Consider the following 12,510-nt stretch of genomic DNA (forward strand, 5'->3'; position numbering starts at 1 on the left):
TCTTAAGTTCAGTCGAAAGAATTTTTATAGGTGAAACTCCTTCAGGCAACTTTGGTTAAAATATAGTAAAGAAGTGACTACTTTTGTTTTATTGTTTCTTTCTAAATTCAACCTTTCTACCTTTTATATCACTTTAATAAATATTTTTAGGACTTTAGTTTTACAACTTTAGTAAAATTAAACATTGTATACTAATTTATTTACATTGTTTTCAAAGGACAAGTTGGTTCGCTTTGTTAACACAGTGTCCTTTTTATTTTTACTCTGCCGTTAACAAGCCCGCATTGTTCCTCCGCAGTTACACGCCGCAACCCTTTTGTTTCAGCTCTTACTTACTTTTTAAGTTAATATACTGCATTAGAGATAAGATAGAATTTAGTTTACAAACTTCATTTTATTTCTCAAAGGCCAAGGACAAAGAAATGATCTGTGATTGTTATGCTGTGGTATATATACTGTCGTTGTATATTTGTTTTATTGTCTACGACAATCACAAAGATTATAAGCTAAGACAATTAAGTTGTTATTAATAATTACGTATTTGTGAAACGAAATGGTAAAGTATCAAAATGATTTTCTTCTTCTACTTCAGAAATAGTGCGTGTAGAAGCTCTACCGTTGTTTTAGTCGTAGCAAAGTAGTCCTGTAGCTTTACTCGTAGCTAGTCGTAGCTGTAGACATAGTTGTAGACGTAGTTGTAGCCGTAGCTGTTATTATTAGGAGAGAAATTTTCCATTCAAAATACCAACTTAACATTAGTTATGAGAAAAGGAAGAACATGAATAATCTTATTGTTATATTTCCGTACGTAACTACAAGTTCAGAGCTCGTCAGACAAAGGTACCAGTAAGCCCCAAAAGTTTGTTCAGAATATTGCAAATTTAATGTACTTCAAAGAGGTAATAGAGGGCAATTACTTAGCATAGTACATGGGTTTATGTATGAGTTTATGATGTATATAGGGAGACAACTGTTCAAGCAATATATTATGTATTGATCCTAATTTTCTTTATTAAATCTGGGCGTTTCTAACGATGCTGTAACTCATTTATAGATTATTTTAGTATTAATTATTCTTTTATACAAAAGACTTGTTAAAATGAATTCATAATTTATTCATACCTAGAATTATTGTGTTTCAGACAAAATTTTAATCGGAAAATTTTATCAATGTTGTTCGTCCCGAATCATGAAGAATTTATATCGTAATTGTTAATGGAAAATATTTCATTTCAATTTTTTACTTCGAAATAATTTTGTTAATGAATTATTAATTTCCAATACTAAGATAATATTTATTTTGTTAATATTAAACAAAGCTGTTAACATAATTAAATTTAGACAGTGTTCTACTTGGAAGATTATTAACTGAGAATTGACGAGGGTAAGACATAAACCTAATTTAAATGGAAACTACCAGGAGAGCAGGAGTATAACCGTTCGATAATGTATCAGATTGTAATGCAAATGAGCAAAAGCCACTAAGTATCTTGACAGAGCTCAGGCAAGATTATTGAGATTGGTTCCTTCACGGCCTCTGCATGATTAAGATAAGCTATTCAATATCGAACCTTTGTCGGATATTGGATTTAAAATCAATATGGCGATTAAAAGGTTAAGAATCAAAAGTTGAAATTCGTAAACTTAATCACTTTACTAAGACAATGTCACAAAGTAACTAGAAATAACCGTAAGCTTTTAACCTTTAATTAAAAAGTAGGATTAACATGCATCTTGTTATACACATGTTTAGCCACAAAGAAAACTGTAGGACAGATTTTTATTATCCAACAATTTATAACAAGAAAAATAATATTTTGGAATTACGTGTAACATCGCATTTACTCTAAACTCATTGCAGACAATAAATAGAGAAATTGACTTTAATTTGCATTTAATATAAATGTATTGAGGAACCCAAAAACGTTTCAAAATATAATTTTAAACTCAAATACCATGATGAGATTATACAAATGGTTGATTTGCGCGCCGGTCAACCCTCTATAACAAGAGGGATCTAACAAAAGTTACACGGCAACTTCCTCGCTAGTATATAAATTTGTATCGTTTACTGTTTTCAAAACTCGATGAACTTTCAAAATTATTTTATAGAATATTTTGTACACAAAAATAAACTTCTACAATTTTTACCGCCATTCCATACGAGTTCACCTATTTTCCTCCAATTCAATTTTACATTACTTAAAGTTTACTCTAAGAATACGTTGTTCTTTTTATTTGTCCATCATAGTTAAGAAATATCTCGATTTTTTATCTCATAGAAAAGCTTTCAAATAAAGCTTTCAACGTTCACTTCGCATTATATGAAATACAAAATGGCTTTGGACTTTTGTTTTAATTTTGTATAGATCTACTTTAATACTTTTTAAATAAATGCTTCACGTTTTATGGCTGAATTTTAAAAGGTATGGCATTTTTTGTACATTGCTTTTACTTTAATGAAAACGCCACAGTGATTAAGCCTCTACGAAACTTTTATTTATTTTAATGAATTAAAATATGTTTTAATTACATGTGCAGATTTTAATCATAAGCTTACAATCTATTACCATGTAAAAACAATTGGTCAAATTGACATTTTAGTAATGTTATGGACGCTGAACCACAAAGATAAAAACAATCAAACGATTTCAATAACACATCGTAACTGTTGGGTTCAGCTAAAATTGTTACATAAAAATCTATAAAATATCAAAACACGAAAATTCTTTTAACTTTTATGGATAAGAAAAATAACTTTCAACTTGCCCACAACAAAATCACAGCTTTCTTTAATCTTTTAAGAGCAAGAAAGCAAAGTATTTAAGTACCTTTTAGCTTTCACCTTCTTTAATATACGCAAGATGAAACAAAATATTATTTTACATTTCACGTCAAAAGATAATGCCCTGTGGTAAAAGCCTGAAAAAGCTTTCCGGTGTTTTAGTACTCTAACTTAAACTTAACTTGACTTCTTATGATGATAAATAAAATACGAAGTCTAAGAGAGAAATGTACAATAAAAGCTCTCAATTTTCAAATGTATACATTTATAAATACTAACACAGTTTTATGACAAAATTTATAAGATAAAGTAAGATTTTATATAAACAATGTATGCCTTAAACTACAAGTCGGTTTTTTAATCATTTTCATTGAGACAAAATTAAACAATGATATATGTATTTTGTAAAATGGGTTTAATTATTAAACAGTTTCCATCATCCTTTCATACCTTCGAGATATCTATAAAGTGAATATTAATTCATTCCAAACGTTGCATTCTCTACGATGATCGACTATTGCGGATAATATAAAGGGAACTAACATGTTAAGTGCCCGAGAGAAGCCTCTTCACGTTCTAAGTGTGTATTAGCAATTCAAATGCCTTACTTAGTGGTAGTTAAATGCTGCATAGATCGCATATATTAATATAAACTATTTTGTTACAATTCTGCGGTTCATTTTCCATAACTGGATTGAAATTTGTGTACCATTTACATACTTTTGAAGTGAAATCAACACATATAACTTGCAGATACGAATCTAACATCAAACTGCTACACTTATACGTACGAAGTAAGGGGAGCCCTTAGCATTTACTAAACACGAAAAATATACAGTGCGGAATAGTAAATAACCATTAAACGATGGAAATGTACGAAGAAAATCGAATGTTTAGATTTAAATAACGCAAAATAATAAAATAATACTTGTTATACGTTTTAAGAAATAATAAAACGTTTTATTTCGTAATAAGCGACTTTAAAAAGTTACACGGCCTTTAAAGTTTGCGGACACTTCAGAAAACTTTTAAATTACCTTGCCGCTTTTCCTAACTTATTTTGAAGAAAAACTAAATCGAATTGCTTTCTAAAACAAAATGTTGCAGTATACTTTCAAATCTTAAGGTATTTTATTCCAAATTCTGTGAGGATTTCTTCAAATTAAAGACAAGTTTCGCTCTTTTTCAATCATTTGTTAAATATTGTTATTAATTCGAAAATTGTTAATAATTTTCTAGACAAAGGTATTTGAAATCTGTGTCTATGTTGGATCTAATTTTAAATTCCATTTCAAGTCGAAATAAACTTTGATTGAATAGAATTTAGGTAAAGAATGTCTGTCTTAAAACTAATAAATAACTATTTCTAGATTTAACATTGTTAAATATTTGACAATATTGTGACTAGCTGAGATTTAATGTTTAGTGTTTGTTATATTTTTCACAACATAGATAACAAACCCAATAAAAATACTGACATAAGTTTATACTCTCATTAAGAGCAGGCGTACATCTTTGACTAAACTATCGCACAACTGATGTGCGATTGTCGATTGTTTCGCAGCACATTCAACTGTTTAGTTGCACAACTAAAAATCAATTAGTGTGCGCACCTCCATATAAGCTCATAGGAATCAAAGCGCCACTACACATTCTGCGACAATTTATTCAAAGGTGTGCACCCGCAGTAATCGGGCAAAATTCAGAATATTGATTTTGCTCATTAGAGCATTAATTATGACTATCTCTATTAAGAGATAGAATTAAGTAAAATCTATTTGTAAAAAGCATAATTTTTTGTAAATCTAAAAACGACTTCATTTGCTAAAATTAAGCTCATTTCAAATTAGAGACATTAATTAATTGCGATAAGAACTCGTTACATTTCACGTGTAAAATATTATTGCAATTATCTTAAATTTTAATCTTGCAAATTATCTCTTGCGTATTTAACGTCTACAAAATTAAAAACTAATTGCGATTTATGGTCGAACCATTTACTTAATGGATTTATTCACTGCGAAAGACTTAGCTAACAAAATTTTCATTACGCTAAAAGCAACGCACGGATATACTCTCAAATTCTAAAGAGATATAAAAAGTGTTAAAACCAAATTATCATTCTCTTTTAAAACTACTTTGAATAATTGTGGAACTCAATCTATTAAATTTTCATCTGTGTTAATTAATTATAAACTCAAGTTAGTAAATTCTATTGTAAAAAATTGTGAAATTCTGATTAACTGATAGATATAAAAAACAATAACTTTATGCCAAAAATGTTTTTCGTCTTCAACGAATACGACGTCAAGGACTTGTCTATATCTAAAGGTTTAAATTACTATACGGTATTATAAAACGATAATCAAATTAAATTGTTAACGTGTGTGAGAAGCATTAAAAAACTATTACCCTTTTTATATTTGATAACATTGAAATGAAATATCTATTTACAAATGGAGTATTGTTTAAAGTATTTCTGTGTAAATATTAACGAGATAACATGGTAGCAATCATAAGGTTTCATGTAAAATAATATGGAAACCATCTTGCACTCTCATCAAATATTAATACAAATTTAATTAACTAGACTCCGCAAAATATATAACTGATTAGCTATATTTTGTAACAATCTACACGACATAAAAAAATCCACTATTAGGTGTAGACAGACTTCGTTCACATTGATTTTAAAAACAGCCTACATACCTTTGTTCCAAATGTTTACCAGATCAGCCGTTATGGAGTTAGGTTGTAACCTCCTCCATACATCCATCCAAACTTTATTATTATATACGTAAAATATGTCTTACGTCAGTGTTGTCATAAAAATATTACCTTAGGAATATTCACAGTCCCAGAATTTGTATTAGTTGTGATAGATGTGTGTAATTTTTATCCTTTCCTAACATACGAGTACGCGTTGAATAATGATATAAGAAAAGGGCGAACTAAGAAAACAAGACATCCCCGAAGGTGTTTGTCACGTAACTTACCAATTTGCCTTATGCCTTATAGTGTTTTTTGTTTCTTTTTATTCTGCGGTTTTGTTTTTTTTTTACTTTCGATATGAAGTTATTTCTTGTTGGATTTATTAAAGTTTGATTTTATTTTATTAATTTAAAACATCTAAATATGTTAGATTGGATTTTAATGAAAAATGTATGTTTAAATGTTCAAACAATGTTTCATGACAAATTTACTTGATATGTCACAACCAGATTTATAATTTACATAAAACAATTATTCATATTTTCGTACTTTATCAAAACGATTGCTATATTGTGTGGTTACTTTTTTTAAATATGTACCACAAAAATAGTATTAGATAAACATAAAATAATGTTTTAAGTTGCAAAGTTAATTAGTATCATATGTGCATAGCAACGTTCTTGGTTTATAATATATTCAACAGCTTGGTCAAGTAGCATAACACACTAATAAAGCCACGGCAGCGCTCTCCACTCGAGTGCAGTTTGAGGGGACCTCTGCGCTTCCATACACTTTTCACTGGTTTATTTTGGTACAAAGATACACTAAAATACGAGTACATACTTAAAGTGAAAACATTGTACATAATTGACAATTTTGTCAGTACAAGCAAAAATAAAACTAATGTTATCAGTCAATTTTGGAAATCAGGGATTAGTATGAAAATGTAAGAGAAATTATCAGTAACTTCATTGACAAATATTGTATTAGATTTGAGCAACGCAACTATTGGGGGTAAAATACATCTAAGAATCTCAAACATCGAGGACATTTCTAAAACTTACGCGCAAATTTTTGTACCAAGGCGTCAGTTCGATGAATAACGCATTCACAAGAATTGAAAGTATGTACTTTTAATCTTTAACTTGTAGATAATAACAATTTGTAAAAAAATACGTCTAATTGCTGATGGGAGATGTTTTCACCGATTTTGAAATCTATCAATCAACGCCGCCAAGGAAAAGGTCTTATTTCCCTAAACATATTTAGTTACTTATTCGTAAACATCCTGTTTTGTCACATCACAATAACATTTATTTATAACATCACGTATATTATTTACGTATTTTTATCGCAAAACTTTCCATTGCCCTTATTTATAAATTAAGTCGAACTTTTATTACATAGATTGTATTTCTTTCCGAAGGCAAAACACAACAAGTCAGAAAGTTTTGAGATATTTCCCTGAAGAAATTGCCTCAATATGTAAATTAAAATACCTGGGGGTATGGAGATGCGAAGTCCGGACAAACTAATCGAAGCATAAGTTATAAATATATATATCTTATATTTCAAAGGTTTATTTACTAAATATCATAACTTACAACAACACAACTTGCACAAAAATCCACAGGGCTATACAAGGTTACATTTCTATTTAGTGCGGTAGTGGTACACCTTTTTCGTCTCTTCTAGTGTTCCGTCCAGTTATAACCTAGGTGACTTGAAGAGCAGGGTGAATCGGTTCTTACTGAGCTAGCGCGTAGCATTCTTCGACCACGTCACATAGTAATTCACCTTCTTTAAATAAGTTTTTAACTTATTCAACATAGCATTTAACTAGTATAAGTTATATAGACCATGAGACGGTCTTGTAAAAACGATTTCTTCAATTACTAATTTTCCGTTAACCCATAATTTACGTTCATTATATTTAACGGTTAGATGGAGGCAGTTATAATTGATCAGATCAAACAATAAGCTGAACTTGGAGTTTCTCAACACAAACACACGATCTGTTTACTATTAACGAGCAAGTAATTCCTAACATAACTTGTTATCGTAACAATTTGATCATACAAATTGAATGCGAACCTACATTTAAATTAATTTAATATTACTTGTCTAAATCTTCAATGGTTTGACAATGTGTTAGAGTGGAAATAAATAATTTTAACATGTTAAATAAAATAGAATAGGACTTTTAGACTTTCTACAATTTTAACTTTTTACACTTTAAGGTTTATTTATTTATTTTATAATCTGTGCATTAAGCATTAAGGCGTTTATGCGTCTAGCTATAATTTAATCCTAACTCCTAACTCCTAGGTCTCTAGTTCTATTTGTATGCTCGTTCCACTTCGTACGCTTGTTCGTGACATTTCATCCTTGACTGGGTGTGAACTAAGAAGTGTTAACCAAGTGTCAGAAGCTGCTCTTGGCCTAGTTTCCGTAGCTTCAGAATTATAATGCAGTTATATTTTTTTATCAAAACAATAGAAGAAAATGTGTAGCAATATTTTCGCAATGTTATGAAATTTATCTGTCGATAACTGCAGATTAAGTTGGCTAAGAAATATAATTGGCAGTCTGAATGACTGCCTGACGCGATTTAAATTAAACCATCTTTACTTGTTTAAAATTACGAATTGCAAACAATAGGTACATTGATAGAGGCATCTCGCAAATGTAGGATAAACGTCATAGCTTAAATTGATTTCGTGACCTTGAATTTGTTAAATCAGAAATGAAAAATTAGCGATTTGATCAATTTAACCAATGTAAGTTATAATTTTTCTGTTAAACACAAGATCAACTAACTGACAATTTTAACTTTGACAGATTCATGGTATAAATAAATATATTTGTAACAATTCAAAATTAAAAATTATAACATAAGAATTAGGATTTTCTGAAATGCCGCTAATCATACCAATATTATAAATGTGAAAGTTTAGACGGATGGATGGATGAATAGATAGATGTTTTTGAAATTCAGTATAGACGTAGAGGATTGTCTGGAAGACAACACAGGCTTCCCACTGTCATTTTTTTTAATTCTACGCGGACGGAGTCGGGTGAAAGCTAGTTAAAGTAACGAAGATAAACACAATGGTAGGCGGTCTGTTGCGAGTATAAAAACTCTTGAAAGAAAAATGTAAATGAAGACATTCTAAAACATATTCAAAGAAATAACGAAACAATATTCTTAATTATAGACCACACTCAATTATTACTAGATTTAATATAACATTATTTATTAATTTTACATTTTACCTTATGTCTTACTAAGTATGTCATCAATATATGTAGTAGTACAAATATCGTAAGCGGTAAATCAAAATTTTAATTAAAAGCACAGGTAGCTCAAAATTGGCTTGTCATTTACGTAATAAAGTATGCTCAACCTCGGGAGATAAAATAATAAATTTTGTCTTGTATTTTCCGTGCGGTGCTCGAGCTTCGTTTGTTTACATTGCTTTTATATACCACGAGTTAATCTCTTGGGCAAACATAATATCCATTTTCAAAATAATGACACTACACTACACATATGTTAAAATCTTCTCTATATTTTATTTTTCAAGTATCAAGTCTATTTTTTACACATAACGATGCTATTTACTTAATGAGGAAAGATGAGACAAATACAGTAAAGTAAAATTGCTCTAAAAATTCCAATCGTAGCCTGGAATAATCATTTTGCGATATATCATAACATACTAATATTAAAAATGCGAAAGTTTAGATGAATGGATGGATGGATGTTAGTCAGAGTTTGTAGCCTAAACGGCTGAACGGAATTTGATGAAATTTGGTATATATGTAGGGGATAGTCTGGAAGCACACATAGGATTCTTACTTTGTTTTTTTTTAATTCCACGCGGACAAAGTCGCGGGCGAGAGCTAGTAAAAAATAAAACCTCCAAAGTTCATTAACAAGTTTTTTTAAAACACTAAAATTATACCACGATTGCAATTCGATATTTGCACGCAACATTGGTTATTTCAAACCGAGAGTATAAAAATAAAAGAAAAAATTTTAATTAAAGTTTGGATTTTTGATTTTTTTTTAAATAATTTAAATCTCTTTGAAAGCAAAGGCAGTGCTTGTTACCGTTTTGTTGTACAAATGTTCTCTATCATTTCCGTCCAATTAGCGGCGAAGGACTATCTGCCGCCGCCGTGTCCCCGGCTTTTGTTTTTAGTTAAGTCAAATCACAGTAAAAAAATCCTTTCGGTAAAATCGTTTCTATACTTTAATCGTACTTAAGGAAATTAAAAGCAATTAAACAAGATTAAAATAAATTTAGTTATCACAAAATTTTTATAAGAAATGTTTTCTACATTTTTGTCTGAGTGTATAGGTTTGTTCCACTTTTGTCCGTAGACTAAAGCTTGACTATAAAGTGCCATTCGATTAGTATTTTTTACTTCCGTGTTATCCTTTTCATGCCATAGTCTTACTAACTCGGTGCGCTTTACCATGTAATGGTTTAAAATGCCCCTTATTCAAAATATTGTGTTTTAAACAAAGTAGACTATTTCTAATTAATTCTAGAATGTATTTGTATTTACTCTTCAGGGTATTATTAAATATCGGAATAACACAGAAATCAATGTTAATTACCTTACAATTTAACGAGTCTCAAATATTTGATCATTCAACAGATAAAGTCAAACGGGTCGTTGTACCTCTCTCGTAATTTACCGGCCCCTTTCAGAGTTACTACAGCTGTAAATATTATAAGTAAAATTAATTAATTCCCTTATGTATTGTTTATTTGCAAATTCGTGAGAACGATTCATTTCGTATTTATGACGTAATACGATGGTATGTACTTATCAAGATAATACACGAGTTTTTGCCCGCGAATCCATCCGCGTGAAATTGAAAGAAAGTAACCTATGTATTCTTCCATATATTTTCAACAAGATCCGTTCAGCAGTTTAAGCTACAAACTCTAACAAACATCAATCCAACCATCCAAACTTTCGCATTTATAATATTAGTAACTATTATAGGTACAAAAGTAGTATCTGTTTTTATTTGTCTCAAGGGAACAAACGAGCGTTTTACTTCTGACTGTGGTAACAACAAATTGAAAAATCCTTAATAGTTTTATTTCTATTACAACATACAATTTTCTGGGATTGTTTGTTCATGCAAAATTTACTTTCGTGTACAATTGTCTGGGAAATTCTGCTTTAATCGTTCTATCGCGGATGTTTTTGTTAACTTTAGAACTTTTAACATGAAATATTTTCGGAGAAAAATTAAAATGTAACAGAAACTGAAAATTTCAAATTGATAAAAAATAGCAAAAACTATATAGTATTTACAATATCAAGAATTTACTTTTTATAAAAATAAATCACATTTAATTCCGTATTTGTTAAAGTTATTGTCGTTATTGTTAATAAGTTAAAATTATGTTACTTAACTCTGAAAGCGAGACAGGGGTGAACTCTAGGGCTCCTAATCCCCCTTGACTAAAACCCTTGACTCAAGATCTGACGTCACTTTTCAAGTCTTATACAAGTACGACACTAGAATATGCTACTTTAACACAAATGTAAATGAAAATAACTATAAAATTAATTACAATACAGAATTTCTGTTTACATTAGTATGTTATGTGACGTGTGACAAGCAAACATGTAAGTAATAATTTCTTCTTCATTGGATTACAAATTAGTCCAACCAAATAAAAAACATTAGAACTATGGTATTCGCAGAATGGTTTTAAAACATTCCACTCATTACCAAACTCTGTTTACCTCATTAAGCTAATTAGTCAAATAACTTAATAAAAACTATTCCTCTTCTATCTATTCAACCATCGTTTATCTGTTATTTTAACCATTACATCCGCCCACTTGCTCCCAACAAGATATTAATTAATAACAAAAATATAATTGAACAGAATCATTCGTTTATTTAAAATTAAAATTGCCTTCGGTTCGGTTGTTTAACAAAGGTAATTGTCATTAATGTTAATTAACGAGAGGCTCTTTTTCAACTTTATGCATATTTACTTTATGAAAATATTTCCCTGTCCTCGCTACAATTTACAAGCAAATAAAAGTCGAGCTGGAAATTGAAGATATTTTATAAATGATAAACTTAAATGATATATTCTATCTTATATGATGTGTCTATACCACCTACATATTTAAAAATACATGCATTTCACAGATATTTTTATAGACGGCGGATGATTTTCGGGCTCCGAGCCCCTCAGTTCGGGTACGTATATATCATGATGACATCATCTCTAGCTCACTATACGTACTAATGAGAATTACTAGAAATTGTAGCCGATTATTAAGGTCCATCAAGATTTACTAGAAAGTAATAACTTAACAATCTTTAAAATTTCTAGGAGTATTTGAACCTCGTTTTATAGCAATATCAGCTATAGTTGTTTCCATCGGTAGCCATGTTCGACTGAAAAGGCCGTTCATAGGATATCGAGCTAGAACAGCTTTAAGCATTAATACTTGCAAAGTCTGTATTGAAATAGCCTTAATCTAGTTGTGTTATATTGCTAGTGCATTCCGGACTTGTGAGATGCGTACAAATAACATCCGACGTAGTTGAGCGCATTTCCAAAATAGTCACCTAAATTAAATTCTATCCAATACTGTTTCGAGTATAAATATAGATTAAGTGCATTTAATCAAATACAATAAACTATAAAACATACTGTATTTGCAGACTTTTGACAGATCTAATTTAACAGTGGTAGAGCCCGCTTTAACATCTTCGCACGAATGGGCCGGCTTGCCCGGTGTAATACCACGACTACACAGAAAACAGGCGTGAAGTGGAAGCAATACCGCATTTTGTCTGATGAGTGTGGTACCGGAGGCCTATTTTTAGTCCCTATCCCTTTTGCACTCTTTTTTTAGGTGGAAAGGATGGGAAGTCAAAGTGGATTTGACAGTGGAGGAGACGCATAGGAAGGGGAAATGTCCTCTTTATGTTCGTCTTCTCTTCCGTCAATTAC

The sequence above is a fragment of the Papilio polytes genome, unplaced genomic scaffold, assembly GCF_000836215.1.
Source record: "Papilio polytes unplaced genomic scaffold, Ppol_1.0 DF822178.1, whole genome shotgun sequence".
NCBI classification, from domain to species: Eukaryota; Metazoa; Arthropoda; class Insecta; order Lepidoptera; family Papilionidae; genus Papilio; species Papilio polytes.